The sequence below is a fragment of the Diceros bicornis genome, chromosome 14 (genome assembly GCF_020826845.1).
Source record: "Diceros bicornis minor isolate mBicDic1 chromosome 14, mDicBic1.mat.cur, whole genome shotgun sequence".
Taxonomy (NCBI): Eukaryota; Metazoa; Chordata; class Mammalia; order Perissodactyla; family Rhinocerotidae; genus Diceros; species Diceros bicornis.
In genome coordinates, this window is record NC_080753.1 from 16,532,057 (window position 1) to 16,548,499 (window position 16,443).

Genomic DNA, 16,443 nt, shown 5'->3' on the forward strand with positions numbered 1-16,443 from the left:
GAGGAAAAACGCCGCCTTCACAAACCGCCAGCGTCACGGCTGCCGGGAGCAGCTCACAGGTCTGCAGCCTCCCTGGAGGCGCGGGGCCCTGAGCCGGGGAGCGCCCCCGCTGTGGGGATTTTGTGGACCCAGCACAATCGAGAGCAGAGGCCTAATATCTGACTTTGCCTGCTACTAAAACACTGGGGAGCACCCCCAGAAAACCCGGTTCACAAAGAAACTAAAACTGGCTCTTAAAGGGCCCGTGTGCAAACTCACCCGTTTGAGAAAATCCTAAAATCATCCTAAAATCACCAGAAAGAAAGGTGCACAGTGCTGTGGTGAAAAGAAACTCACCTAATAGGCCCTGAGTGCATCTCGGTGAGGGGTGAGACCTCTCCAGGGACTGGGACATTGGCGGCGGCCATCGTTGTGGCCCAGTGTGGGCGTGCTGACACAGACGCCATTGGAGTTCTCCCTGAGGCCTGCTAGCCCGGGGTCTGCCCCACCCGCTAGAGCACCAATTTAATCCAGCTCAGCCAGGGCAGGCAGCCCATCCTAGAGACTGGCCCCACCCAACAAGAAGCCCTCAGGCAACTTGTGGGCCTGCATAGATTGGTGACTGGATTCTCTGCAGCCTGGCAACTGAGCCAACTTCAGTGAGGCAGGGCGTGCACAAGGAGTGGGTGGAGAGTGTGGGGCAGTGGCGGAGCGTGTGGGGCTCCCGCTGTGGAGAGACTGAGTCCACTTGGGGAGGTCGGGGTGCTCACACGGGGCAGGACTGTGTTGACTGTGTGTGTGGACCTTGGGCGGCAGGGTTTGTCAGCTGCAGAAGACTTGTGCTTCTCAAAGACCCACATAGGAGGTTTGCCCCACCTTCCAAAGCCTGAAACGATTGGGTGCTCCTGTGCCTGAGGCCAGCCCCACCCAGCTGCAATCCTCAGAGAGCTGACAAGAGACCTAATAGGCTACAGGCTTACAGTAATTGTAAGGCCCTGAGCCTAACAACCTGCCACGCTGGGGGCCTACTCACTTAAAAGAAATACTGCAACACAAATGTGGTATTAGAACTTGCAGCCAACTGTGCTGGGGCTCCCCACACTTGATAAAGAGACTGAAGGGCCCACAACAACTACAAGCAGCTGAGCATTACAACAGCTGGCCAGGAGCATAACTCAGCCTCCCTGGGCGCCTACAGGGAGAGCAAACAGGCCACAATAGAAGGACACACGTAGCCCACATATGGGTCACCCCTGGAACATTGAGAACTGATGAAAGCAGACTGGAAGCCTCCTAAGGCATCACTTACATAAGGTCACCTATCCAAGAGCAGGAGACGTAGCTGACCTACCTAATACGTAGACACAAGCACAAGGAAAGAGGCAAAATGAGGAGGCAAAAGAATACATTCCAAGTAAGGGAACAGGACAAAACCCCAGAAAAGGAACTAAGTGAAACAGAAATGAGCAACCTACCTGACAGAGAGTTCAAACTAAGAGTGTTAAGGATGCTCACTGATCTGGGGAGAAGAATAGATGAACTCAGTGAGAATGTCAACAAAGAAATGGAAGATATAAAAAAGAACCAATCAGAAATGAAGAATACAATACTGGAAATGAAAAATTCATTAGCGGGACTCAAAAGCAGAGTAGAGGATACAGAAGAACGGATCTGTGAGCTGGAAGAAAGACTAGAAGAAATTACCCAAGGTGAACAGGTAAAAGAGAAAAGAATTAAAAAGAGTGAGGACAGTCTAAGGGACCTCTGGGACAACATCAAGCGCACTAACATCCATGTTATAGGTGTCCCGGAAGGAGAAGAGCGAGACAAGGGGGCAGAGAATCTATTTCAAGAAATAATAGATGAAAACTTCCCTAACCTAAGGAAGGAAACAGACATCCAGGTACAGGAAGCACAGAGAGCCTCAAACAAGATAAACTCAAAGAGGCCCACACCAAGACACATCATAATCAAAATGTCCAGAATTAAAGATAAAGAGAGAATCCTAAAAGCCGCAAGAGAATGTCAAGTTACATACAAAGGAAACCCCATAAGGCTATCAGCTGACTTCTCAGCAGAAACCTTACAGGCTAGAAGAGAGTGGCATGATATATTTAAAGTGCTAAAAAGAAAAAACTTACAGCCAAGAATACTCTATCCAGCAAGGTTATCATTCAAAATGGAAGGAGAGATCAAAATTTTCCCAGATAAGCAAAAATTAAAGGAATTTGTCACCAAGAAACCAGTGCTACAAGAAATGTTAAAGGGACTGATTTAAGGGGAAAGGAGAAGACCACAAATAGGAAAAATTATCTATTTCCATGATTAGAACATAATGGATACAAATACACAAAAAAGAGGTTAAATATGATATCAAAAACATAAAAGGAGGGAGGAGGGGAGTTAAGAGTACAGCTTTCAGACAGAAGTCAAACTAAAGTGACCATCAATTCTGTATAGAAGAAGAAAGGAACAGAGAAGGACTACTAAAACACTGAGAAAAAAAAAAGTTAAAAAATGGCAGTAAGCACATACTTATCAATAGCTACTTTAAACGTCAATGGACTAAATGCTCCAATTAAAAGGCATAGGGTGGCTGACTGGGTAAAAAAACAAGACCCATATATATGCTGCATACAAGAGACAGACTTCAGACCTAAAGACACTCACAAACTGAAAGTGAAGGGATGGAAAAAGATACTCCACGCAAATGGCAATGAAAAGAAAGCTGGGGTAGCAGTACTCATATCAGACAAAATAGACTTTAAAACAAAAACTGTAAAAAGAGACAAAGAAGGGCACTACATAATGATCAAGGGAACAATCCAACAAGAGGATATAACACTTGTAAATATCTACACACCCAATGTAGGTGCACTTAAATATATAAAGCAATTATTAACAGACATAAAAACAGAAATAGACAGTAACATAATAACAGTAGGGGACTTTAACACTCCATTTGCACCAACAGATAGATCATCCAAACAGAAGATCAATAAGGAAACATTGGCCTTAAACGACACACTAGAACAGATGGACCTAGTAGATATATACAGAGCATTCCATCCAAAAACCAAAGAATACATGTTCTTTTCGAATGCACATGGAACATTCTCCAGGATTGATCACATATTAGGCCACACAACAAGTCTCCATGAATTTAAGAAGATTGAAATAATACCAAGCATCTTTTCTGACCACAACGGTATGAAACTAGAAATCGACTACAGGAAGAAAATCAGAAAAGCCACAAATACGTGGAGATTAAACAAAATGCTACTGAACAACGACTGGGTTAACAAAGAAATCAAAGAAGAAATCAAAAAATACCTGGAGACAAATGAAAATGAAAATACGACATGCCAGAATTTATGGGATACAGCAAAAGAGATTCTAAGAGGGAAGTTTATAGCGATACAGGCCTATCTCAACAAACAAGAAAAATCTCAAATAAACAATCTAACAATGCACCTGAAGTAACTGGAAAAAGAAGAACAAACAAAGCCCAAAATCAGTAGAAGAAGGGAAATAACAAAAATCAGAGCAGAAATAAATGAAATAGAGACTAAAACAACAATAGAAAAACTTAATAAAACCAAGAGCTGGTTCTTTGAAAAGATCAACAAAATTGACAAATCTTTAGCTAGACTCACCAAGAAAAAAAGAGAGAAGGCACAAATAAGTAAAATCAGAAATGAAAGAGGAGAGGTTACAACAGACACCTCGGAAATACAAAAGATTATAAGAGAATACTATGAAAAGCTATATGCCAACAAATTCGACAATCTGGAAGAAATGGATAAATTCTTAGAATCATACAACCTTCCAAAACTGGATCAAGAAGAAGTAGAGAATTTGAATAGACCAATCACCAGTAAGGAGATCAAAACAGTAATCACAAACCTCCCCAAAAATAAAAGTCCAGGACCAGACGGCTTCCCTGGGTAATTCTACCAAACATTCAAAGAAGACTTAATACCTATCCTTCTCAAACTCTTCCAAAAAATTGAGGAGGGGGGGAAGCTCCCTAACTCATTCTATGAAACTGACATTACCCTGATACCAAAACTAGACAAGGACAACACAAAAAAAGAAAATTACAGGCCAATATCACCGATGAACATCGATGCAAAAATCCTCAACAAAATACTAGCAAATCGCATACAACAATATGTTAAAAAGATTATATACCATGATCAAGTGGGATTTATTCCAGTGATGCAGGGATGGTTTAACATTCGCAAATCAATCAACATAATACACCACATTAATAAAATGAAGAATAAAAATCACATGATCATCTCAATAGATGCAGAGAAAGCATTTGACAAGATATAGCATCCATTTATGATAAAAAACTCTGAATAAAATGGGTATAGAAGGAAAGTATCTCAACATAATAAAGACTATATATGAGAAATCCACAGCTAATATCATCCTCAATGGTGAAAAACTGAAAGCCATCCCTCTAAGAACAGGAACCAGACAAGGATGCCCACTGTCACCACTCCCATTTAGCATAGTACTGGAAGTCCTAGCCAGAGCAATCAGGCAAGAGAAAGAAATAAAAGGGATCCAAATTGGAAAGGAAGAAGTGAAACTGTCACTATTTGCAGATGACATGATTTTATATATAGAAAACCCTAAAGAATCCACCAGAAAACTTTTAGAAGTAATAAACGAATATGGTAAAGTTGCAGGATACAAAATCAACATACAAAAATCAGTTGCATTTCTGTACACTAACAACGAAGTAGCAGAAAGAGAAATTAAGAATACCATCCCATTTACAATTGCAACAAAAAGAATAAAATACCTAGGAATAAACTTAACCAAAGAGGTGAAAGATCTGTATACCAAAAGCTATAAAACATTTCTGAAAGAAATTGAAGAAGACACAAAGAAATGGAAAGATATTCCGTGCTCTTGGATTGGAAGAATTAACATAGTTAAAATGTCCATACTTCCTAAAGCCATCTATAGATTCAATGCAATCCCTATCAAAATTCCAACAACATTTTTCACAGAAATAGAACAAAGAATCCTAAAATTTATACGGAACAACAAAAGACCCCGAATAGCTAAAGGAATCCTGAGAAAAAAGAACAAAGCTGGAGGTATCACACTCCCTGATTTCAAAATATACTACAAAGCTGTAGTAACCAAAACAGCATGGTACTGGCACAAAAACAGACACACAGATCAAGGGAATAGAATCGAAAGCCCAGAGATAAACCCACACGTCTATGGACAGCTAATTTTTGACAAAGGAGCCAAGAACATATAATGAGGAAAAGAAAGTCTCTTCAACAAATGGTGTTCGGAAAACTGGATAGCCATATGCAAAAAAATGAAAGTAGACCCTTACCTTACACCATACACAAAAATTAACTCCAAATGGATTAAAGACTTGAATGTAAGACCTGAAACTGTGAAACTTCTAGAAGAAAACATAGGCAGTACGCTCTTCGACATCAGTCTTAGCAACATCTTTTCAAACACCACGTCTGACCGTGCAAGAGAAACAATAGAAAAAATAAACAAATGGGACTACATCAAGCTAAAAAGCTTCTGCACAGCAAAGGAAACCATCAACAAAATGAAAAGACAACCTAACAATTGGGAGAAGATAATTGCAAACCATACTTCTGATAAGGGCTTAATCTCCAAAATATATAAAGAACTCATGCATCTCAACAACAAAAAAACTACCAACCCAATTAAAAAATGGGCAAAAGACCTGAACAGACATTTCTCCAAAGAAGATATACAGATGGCCAACAGACACATGAAAAGATGTTCAAAATCACTAAATATCAGGGAAATGCAAATCAAAACTACAATGAGATATCACCTCACGCCCGTCAGAATGGCTATAATTAACAAGACAGGAAACAACATGTGTTGGAGAGGATGTGGAGAGAAGGGACCTCTCATACACTGCTGGTGGGAGTGCAAACTGGTGCAGCCACTCTGGAAAACAGTATGGAGATTCCTCAAAAAATCAAGAATAGAACTACCATATGATCCAGCTATTCCACTGTTGGGTATCTATCCAAAGAACTTGATAACACCAATTTGTAAAGGTACATTCACCCCTGTGTTCACTGCAGCATTATTCACAATAGCCAAGACTTGGAAGCAACCTAAATGCCCATCAAGGGACGAATGGATAAAGAAGATGTGGTATATATACACAATGGAATACTACTCAGCCATAAGAAACGATGAAATCCAGCCATTTGTGACAACATGGATGGACATTGAGGGTATAATGCAAAGTGAAATAAGTGAGAGGGAGAAGGTCAAATACCATATGATTTCCTTCATTAAGTAGTAGATAATAACAACAATAAACAAACACATAGGGACAGAGATTGGATTGGTGGTTACCAGTGGGGAAGGGGGGAGGGAGGAGGGTGAAAGGGATAATTTGGTACATATGTGTGGTGGTGGGTTGTAATTAGTATTTTGGTGGTGAACATGATGTAATCTATGCAGAAATAGAAGTACAATGATGTACACCTGAAAAAAAAAATCAATTTGGGTTTTTGATCCTTTGTGAGTATGAAAAGTCTCAAGTGTGCACTGCTGTGTAAAATAATATTTTATGAACATTTGCCAACTAAGAGAAGTCACTTTATCTACATATTTTGATATTATAATACTTCAATCCAAAGGCTCATAAGGAAAGTTATCCGTTCTCAGGTTGTGCTTAATCTCAAGAAAACAAAACCGATAGATATTGAATAAGAGAATTGAAGTTATAGCAATTTTATTTCACAAGCTATGAAACAGCCATTGAGTTTAAATGTAACATTTTACGTGTGTTTTTTGATGGCAAACTATCACAGTCAATCACCAAACACTTGATTTGTGCTTATCGAACAAAATACGTTATCATTAAAACAATTGCCATCTTTTGTGAATGCAGCCTTACATCCCTAGTTAAAACAAATGAGAGAAGAGCCTGCTGAGAATATTTGTGTTTGTTAGGCTAACGTGCCATGTAAGTGTACTGACCATAAACAATAGACACCAGGTCTCTCCAAGAGGGTCTCTATGAACATTTCTGGAAAATTCAACACAGAAATCTTTGCCTCTCAAGAGATTCATAGAACAGGCTTCTTAGGTATTGGTATATTTCACATGTGCACTCTCAACTAAGGGCATATCAGAGTGAAATTTTTTAGGTAGAACAGTGGAATGTGATATATCGGCTATAACAAGGATGGTTGGTTCTTAACTCAGGAAACTATATAAAGTTAAAATTAGGCAAGCTAATAAACTGTAAAGAAACTAAAAAAAAAAAAAAATTAAAAAAAAAATAAAATTGATAAAATATTTCCAGCAGAAGGAAAATAATACCAGATAGAAAACACGAATCTACAAAAAATAAAGAAGAATACTGGAAATTGCAACTATGGCTAAATATATGTTTTTTTTCTTATTATTTAAATCTCTTTAAAAGATAATGTACTGTTTTAACAAAAATAATAATGTAAAGTGCATTGTATAAGCAGAATGTACTGCAATAATAGTATCAAGGCTGGAGGGTAGAAATAGGAATATACTTCTATGGAAGGTTCTTATTCTATAAGCAAAGTGGTATAATATCAATTGAAGGTAGACTGATAAGTTAATGGTGTATACCATTAAGCCTAAAGAAATAACTGAAATGATATAACAGACTCAAGGCTAAAACTACCTGAAATTAGAAGATAAAATACAAGAATTAAAAAAAATACAAATAATCAAAAAGAAGACAGAAAAAAGATAAAAGCATGAACAGATGAGAACAAATAGAAGGCAAATAGCGAGATTATAAACGTAATCCTAGCCTTATAAATAACCACATTAAATGATAATGGACTAACCATTTCAATTAAAAGATAGCTTGTCAGGGTAAGAAAAAGAAAAGATATAACTACATCCTTTCTACAAGAATCGCACTGTAAATATAAAGACACAAATATGTTAGAAAATAAAATAAAAATATATACAGTGAAAATATTAATTTAAAAAAGCTGTAATGCTATTTAACATCAAACAACTTTAGGGGGAAAGAATAATATCAAGGATAAAGAAGATTATTTCATAAGGATAAAAGGGAAAGTCCTCAGGAGACATAACAGTTCTAAATTTTGTAGTCTTAACAACAAAACTAAAAAAATCAGAAATCATTGAATAGAAAAGAAAAAACTATAGAGAAAAATCAATGAAATATTAAACTTGTACATTGATGTTCATAGCAGAGTTATTGATAGTAGCCAAAAAATGGAAGCAACACAAATATTCATCAACTGATGAACAGATAAACAAAATGTGGTATATCCATACAATGGAATATTACCCAGCCATAAAAAGAAATTAATTTTATCTATAGCATGGATGAACTTTGAAAACATCAGGAAAATGAAAGCAACCAAATACAAAGGGCTGCATATTGTATGATTCAATTGGATATGTCCAAAATAGGTAAATACATAGAGAGAAAAAGCAGATTAGTGGTTTCCAAGGGCTGGGGGGAAGAGGGAATGAGGAATGACTGAAAATGGGTGCAGGTTACTTTTTGGGGTGATGAAAATATTCTGAAAGTAGTGGTGATGGTTGTGCCACCTTATGAAGACACTAAAAACCACTAAATTGTACACTTTAATTTTTGTAGTGGATTTCCTAGTATGTGAATTATATCTCAGCAAAAAAAAAAAAAAAAGTGAAAAAAATTAATCAATATAATTCACTTTATTAATGCACTACAAAAAAGAAAAAAAACACACATGATCATCTAAGTAGACGCAGAGAAACATTTGACACAATCCAACATCCATTCTAAATGAGAAATCTTGGCAAACTAGAATTGGAATGAAACCTGTACAATCTTGTAAAGGGCATCTGTGAAAAACCTCTGTATGACGTTATATTTACTGGTAAAAGATTAAATGTTTTCCTTCTAGGACTATAAACAAGACATCTCTTCCATTCAATGTGTACTGGAGATTCAACTACAAAGAGACAAGAATTAGAAATAAAGGGATCCAGATTGGAAATGAAGAAACAACATTGATCAAAAATTGCACAAAAAATGGAAGAAATCTACACAACAGCTACTAGATCTAATGAATGAGTTTAGTAAAATGGCAGGGAACAATATCATCACAAAAAATCAATTATTTTTCTTTATACTAACAAAAATAAATCAGAAAATTGACATCAAAATATGTCATTAGCAATAGTATCAAAAATATGAAATACATAAGAATAAATCTGACAACAATGTGCAGAACTTAGACAGTGTACTACAAATCATTGCTGAGAGAAATCCAAGAAGCACAAAGTAAAGGTTAATGTATTGGATAACTTAATATTGAGAAGATGACATTTCTTCCAAAATGAGTCTCTAGGCACAATGCAATCCCAATAAAAATCTCAAGAACATTTTTTATAGAAATTGACAGACTGATTCTAAAATTAATATGGAAATACCAAGAGCTTAGCATAGCCAAAACAAGTTTGAAAATGAACAAAGATGGGAAATTAACTAAGCCTACCTAATTTTAAGACTTATTATGGAGTTATAGTAATCAAGAAATTTGGTATTGGTGTAAAGTTAAATACATAGATCCATGGACCAGAATAGAGTGTCTAGCAATAGACAACTGATTTTTGACAAAGGTGCAAAGGCAATTCAATGATGAAATGATATTTTTCAAAAAATGGTGGTGCTAGTAAAATTGGATATCCACATGCATAAGCAAACAAATAAATAGAACTTTTATCCATAGAAAGATTAATTCAAAATGAGGAGAAAATGTTTTTGGCTTTGTTTTAGGCAAATATTTCTTATATATGACGCCAAAAGAACACTCTATAACAAGAGACAGTTTGTGTGAAAAAGTACTTTTGCTCTTTGAAAGACCCTATTAAAGGAATAACAAGACAAGCCATGGACAGAGACAAAATATTTGCAAATTGCATATCTGATAAGGTATTTGTATCCAAATTATATAAAGAACATTCACAACTCAGTAACGAGAACCAATCCCATTTAAAAGGAATGGGCAAAAGATTTGAACAGACACTGCCAAAGAAGATGCATGGATAGTAAATAAACACATGAAAAGATACTCAATATTATCAGTAATTAGGGAGATGCACAATTAAACCATAGTGCGATTCTACCTCCTATCTATTAGAATGGCAAAAATTTTTAAATCTGACTATACCAGATTGGTGAGGATGGAGAGGTACTACCAATCTTATACAAGTTGGTGGGAACATGAAATGGCACAGTCTTTTTGGAAAGCCATCAGTATTTTAAATTGCTTAATATAAATTTTATATTAAAAATTGGAACATACACCTATCATATGATCCACTCCTAGAAAGGAAAACATATAATTATCTTAAGATGTGTTACACAATCGATTGCAACAGCTTTATTTATGATAGTTCAAACTGGAAACAACACAAATATCTGTCCACAAGAGAATGGATTGACAAATTGTGGTATATCCATAATGGAATACCACTCAGCGATAGAAAAGGAATGAGCTATTGATTCACGCAACAGCAGGGATGATTCCCAAAATAATTATGCTGTGGGAAATAAGCCATATTAACCTAACAAAGAAGAAAAAGTGTATGATAATCTCAATTGATTCAGAAATATTTAATAAAATTAAATGTATATCTGTAATATTAATAATAATAATAAATAATTTCTTAAAGAAATAAAAACAGAAGGCATTTTCTTACTCTATTAAGAATATTTTGTAAATATCCTATAGCTAATATAAAACTAAATGGTAAAATTTCAAAGGTTTTGAATGTTTTCACCTAAGATCATAAATAAGAGAAGTATGTCCACTATGACCCTTTCTATTCAGCAATATACTAGAGTTTTAGTCAGTGCACTGTCAATTAAAAAAATTATGGGTACAGATAATGGAAATAAAAGTATAAAATTATTTTTATGTCCAGATAGCATGATTGCATACCTCGAATGTCTGATAGAATTTACAAAACATTATAATTAATATATGAATTAAGTAACTGGATACAATGTCAAAATACAACGTTCACTGGGCTTCTGTATATTAGCAACATAAATTGGAAAATGAAATTTTAAAATTCCACGTACAAGAGCATAAAGATCTCAATTTACTGGAAATAAAGTTACACAATATTTCTAAGTGAAGTATACAAAATATTGCTGAGAGATGAAAGAACTCTGAAATTAATGGAGTTATATATCATATTTATGTATTAGAAGACATAGTATTCTTATATCAGTTCTCCTTAAACCCCCACTATTGTTATTGGTTCCTTTGGAGGGCCACAACCTCTGAGTTTTGACAATAGCATCTCCTCCCTTCAGTCCTTCAGCCCTAGCAGTGATGGGATTCGTATTGTTGCTAATCTTTAGGTTGCCCCATCATCTCCTATTTGACCTCTCAGCTCTCTTTTCAACTGTGTAATCAATCTCTATATTACATTCCCTTTGTCTGAAGTACGTGAAGTAGCTTCTCTTTTTCTGATTGGTACCTGACACACACATTTATAAAAATAACTAAATTCCAGCATGATATTACATATTTTAAAAAATATTATGATTGATTTTTGTTCAATGGACATTTTAGCCCAAATTACAAGTGTGTGAGAGATCTATAGATTAGCTATGCATAGATTAGCTTTGCATCCCACGACACAAATAGATGTGACTACATTCGTCAAATCTGCTTAAAACAAAAGCTCAGAGAATGCTAACACTGGAAAGTATGCTAGCAAAATTCTGGTCCAATATCCTCATTCCACAAGTGAGGAATTTTGAACAAGTGGTTTTAGGAATTTGTCCAAAGTTAAAGAAACTGAGCTGAGTCGATAATACGAATATCTCATTCCTAGTCCAATCTGCTTTCCTTTTGGCCTACTCCTTCAAAGATTATTCTAATAGTATTTTTCTAAAGAATATTGAAAGATTAACTTGAAGAGTCAAGGTCAATAGTTGGTATTGACAAAATAATATTAGAAATATTTCTTTAAGTAAAGGTAGTGTAGCTTCTGTGGATCTCAAGCGTCTTATTTTTAAAGTAAAATAAAATGAATCTAGTTTGACTTAGTATTTTAGTGGCCAGAACAGTCAAAACATTATTGAATATAGTTCACTGATCAAGGAATTTCTCTACGTGGAATGTTCCCTTCCTTAGTAGCAACTGTCCAACTTTGAGCACAGCTAGCTCTTTGTTTCAGTTCAGTAAGTCTTAGTGCAGGGCAATGTGATACAAGTAATGATGCTTGTGTTAAAGCTTTCTCTGTCCTCAGTCCTTCAGTGCTCTTTGACCTCCACACATTTTCCTGGTATGTTTTCACATCCACCTTCATATCAGCAGCTCAGAAAGCCCCAGAAGACAGCATTCAGACTCCCCACATAACGAGAGTGTGTATTGATGCACAGTACTTAAGGAGATAGGCTATAGCTTCAGACTCCTGTTTTTAAAATTGGAATATTTATTATCTGGATGACCTGAAGTGTATTAATTTACTTTTTTTTGCCTCAGTGCCCTTACTTGTGTTTTGGGAGAGTTATAGCATCTACCTGATGAACTACAATATGAAATGTTTTTAAAACAGTGCTTGGCGTATGGTAAGTGCTCCATAGAGGTTATGATTATTAGCAGGTCTGTGCTTGAAATTATAAATGTCTATGATTTCTTCAGATATATGGATGGCAGGGTTGTCACTGCTATTTACTTGCTGAGCCTTAACTAATATATGGGTCTACTGAATTCCACTCTAATCCTAGTTTCAGTCAATGACTGAGTAAATCAAATAGAAAGAGAAGAGGACTTGGGGACTTATGAATTGATGTCCCATGGAGCTGATCTTCCTCACAGTAATCACTAAAATTAGGTTAAAAATTTTTAAAAAAGAATATTATATGATTGTCTAAATATTCCTGTTCATATAGAATTATGATCTTACTGAAGTTTAGATGATAAAAGACAAAGGAACAAAATGACCGTGTTTAATGAAGAAAGCATCTGAGTATGAGCACGAGCATGAGTGCACTCAATCTGTCTCTCTTTTTCATTCTCTTTCCTTCACACACACACACACACACACACACACACACACACACACAAACACACTCAGGAGGAGCATCCACTCTGGGTAAGATCGGGGCCATATTGGTTAACGTCTGCTCTACCTTTTCCTTTCACATTCTTTCATTAATTTATTTTATACAAGTTTGTTAAGAGTCATTATTTTGCAAATTCTTGATGCTCAGGGAAATACAAGGAATCAGAGACTACATATTCGGAGTTCTTACTCTCCAGAAAAACGTATAAACAGGAGTTAATATTACCAGAGTTTTGTATAGTAGATAACCAACAGAAGATTAAACTAACCGTATTTTGAGCCCTTTAAGGAAGGAGTAATTGTTACATACAAATTGCTACCTTATAAGGTAACAAATGAGGATTAAATTAACTCTGTTTTTACTCTTTAAGATAAAAAGATTAAAAAAATAATAGAGTGAATGTTTTTTTTAGCTTCACTTAATTATCCGTAAACACTACTTCTTCAATCCTTGTAATCGTTTCTTGTGAGCTTTTGAACACGTGAAATATAAACTCAGAATCAGAAGTGGATACCAGACTCTCGTTACTATGGAAAAAAAGAACCACATCTAACAGCTGCAAGGCAAGGGATGAGACAGAAAAGGTTGATGAGGATAGTTCACCCTTTTTGTTTCTGCTTCTGCTACCAATTATAAATCCATGTGGGCTGGCAGCAGATTTTCTGATCGATGGTATCTTTTGATTTTGGATAAAGGTAAAGGAACAGTTTGAGCTCCACAGTCCAACAAGCAACAATTTGTTAAATTTGGGATTCTCCGTCTCTCTTTTCATAGCTATTTTTTTAGAGTTGATTTCTTAGTTTGAATTTGCTAGTTTCCTCTTACTTCTTTCCCCTAAAGTATTTGGAGAAATTGAAAATTCCTTTTTATGGCGATTAAAAATAATAAAGCAGCTGGGGCCGGCCCAGTGGTGTGGTGGTTAAATTCGCACACTTTGCTTCGGCGGCCCAGGGTACACAGGTTCGGATCCCGGGTGCGGAACTACGCACTGCTTATCAAGTCATGCTGTGGCAGGTGTCCCACATATAAAGTAGAGGAAGATGGACACAGAGGTTAGCCCAGGGCCAATCTTCCATAGCAAAAAAAGGAGGATTGGCAGCAGATGTTAGCTCAGGGCTAATCTTCCTCACCAAAAATATAATAATAATAATAATAAATAATTTCTTAGCAGTAAGGGCAAACTTAATGGGGAGATTTTGCTCCTGAAGAGGACAATCTCAGCAGTCAGAGGGGAGATATTCTCCTTGTTCCTTGACCAGCAGAGGGCAAATGTATTTTGTGCATCTTTACTATCCAAATAGTGTGGATTTTGATAACTTAAATATTGTAGACCCCAAACTACTAATTGTAGTAATAATTTGCTTTCTATAATCTAATAAGGAGAATTAGGAAGTGACGAGAAAATGAAGCAGGATAAAATACTTTCTTAATATACTCAATATGCCAGTTTTTGCTTTAATTTCCACCATCTAGGTTTTTCTTATTAGATCCACAAAATCCTTAGTCCAGAAACATTGTAATATGCAATCTTCAGGGTTGACCTTTGTGCTACAGGAGGAAAAATACTAAACTCAGAAGACAAATAAGAGCTATTTTCATACAACTTTTATGACATTTATCCTATTGATTTGTCATATACTTCTTTGCATGTCTTTTCAAAAATAATTTGAGTTTCTCAAGGCAGTGGCAAGATCTTTATATCTGTTTCCTAAATAACTCGAATAACTATGAGGTGATCATAGAATGGTAATTAATGAATCCAGGCATTCCTAAATTATCCAGTTGTCCATGATTTTAAATTCTTTATATCTGTAAAACAAAAACAACTTAAATGATATGTATTCTCATATACAAATAATAAATGTTGAAAGGAATAGTCTAGTTCTGCTTTACAACGTAGATTCCAGAGAATGTGTTTAACATGTCGGACATCCAGGGCGAAAGATTGAAACGATGCTTATCTGTTCAAAAAAGGGAGTGGTTTCCCTGTTCTCCAAAGGGTTAGACCTGGGTCACAAAGTATCCTAAATGAATCAGCAGTAATGTTTTCATTTGTGGGTTTTTTCCTCAGATTTAATAAATGAAATATCCAAAATAAATTTCTCATTGGCCTCGTACTTAGAGGAAGGTAGTGGTATTGCATCTTTGTTGTATCTTCGGAACAGAATAGAATAGAAAATCAATGAGAGACCTTTTTTCTCTGCTTTTTCCTTATGTTTATTCACAGGAATTCTGATAATACAGAAGGTACCCAATAAACTGTTTTTAATAGAATTTGAATTTTAGTTTCAGTGATTCAACTAGTACTTATTCTCATCCACAACCATCAAATACCGTATCTTCTTCATAGTTATACTACAGGAACTGGAGAAGTAATGGGCACATGATAGGTGTTTGATTAATTTCTCTTGAATTAATCTTACATAGAGACAGGCCTGCATGGTCTTACTCTATGTTAGATAATGGTGAAATTCTTAATCATGTGTTTCTCAGAAAGTTCTTAGCTTTCTTTCAGTTTTAATTCTTATTTTATAGAGTGAAGAAATTGGTTATAGAAGGAAACAACTCTTGGACATATTTCTTTATTACTTTTGTTCAGGAAGCTTGGCCAAGATTCTGAATATCTATACGTGTTTTAATAGCAAACACCTCTGTTGCTGTAGAATAAGGGTGACTGATGTTCACTGGGACTCCTGTATCCAGGTTCTTATTGCCCTCTTTGGGTGTGGTTAAAGAGAATCAATGGACTGTTGCTCCTAACATCTGTTTATGGGACCTGGGGAACAATTTCAGCTACTCCTTTCCAATGTCTACTACAGTAGACTGTGGAAAACTTGAGTATGAGCTCAGAAATAACTCAAAGCTACATAGAAGAAAAAGAGAAATGCAATCTGACTTTATAACATGGGACGTTTATGCATTGACATTCCTAAACCTTACTTGAGGAGAAAGACTTTTCTTCAAGGTACAACTAAGCTAGATAAGGTAATTTCCAAACATATCAGTATACTGTCATTATTTATGTTTATATATATTCTAAATAAAAATGATATGAATTATGAATTCACCTGGCTACTCTGGATCTCAATACTTTTATGTGTAAAACTAAATGTTCTCAATGGTAATTTCAGTCTAAAATTCTGTTTTGGATTTCTTATTACATTGAGATTCATTTTTTATACTAGGGACATTAAAATGGTAAATATGACTGTACAAAACACGTACTTCTGGAATATCATGTGAATTGCTGCAGGATTATTTTCAACCTTGATCACTTAGCAATTTATAACCATCATCTTGTAACTGTTAAAATGTCT

General features: G+C 35.7%; 1 long non-coding RNA gene across 1 annotated transcript in view; it reads right to left on the minus strand.

The window, feature by feature from the left end:
* The window catches only part of LOC131413585 (uncharacterized), a 107,222-nt gene extending 106,765 nt beyond the window's left edge, over positions 1 to 457 (minus strand). The window contains exon 1 of the long non-coding RNA XR_009221981.1: positions 337 to 457. This is a non-coding gene — a long non-coding RNA (uncharacterized LOC131413585). The remainder of the gene's footprint in view (positions 1 to 336) is intronic.
* Positions 458 to 16,443: the final 15,986 nt, after the last annotated feature.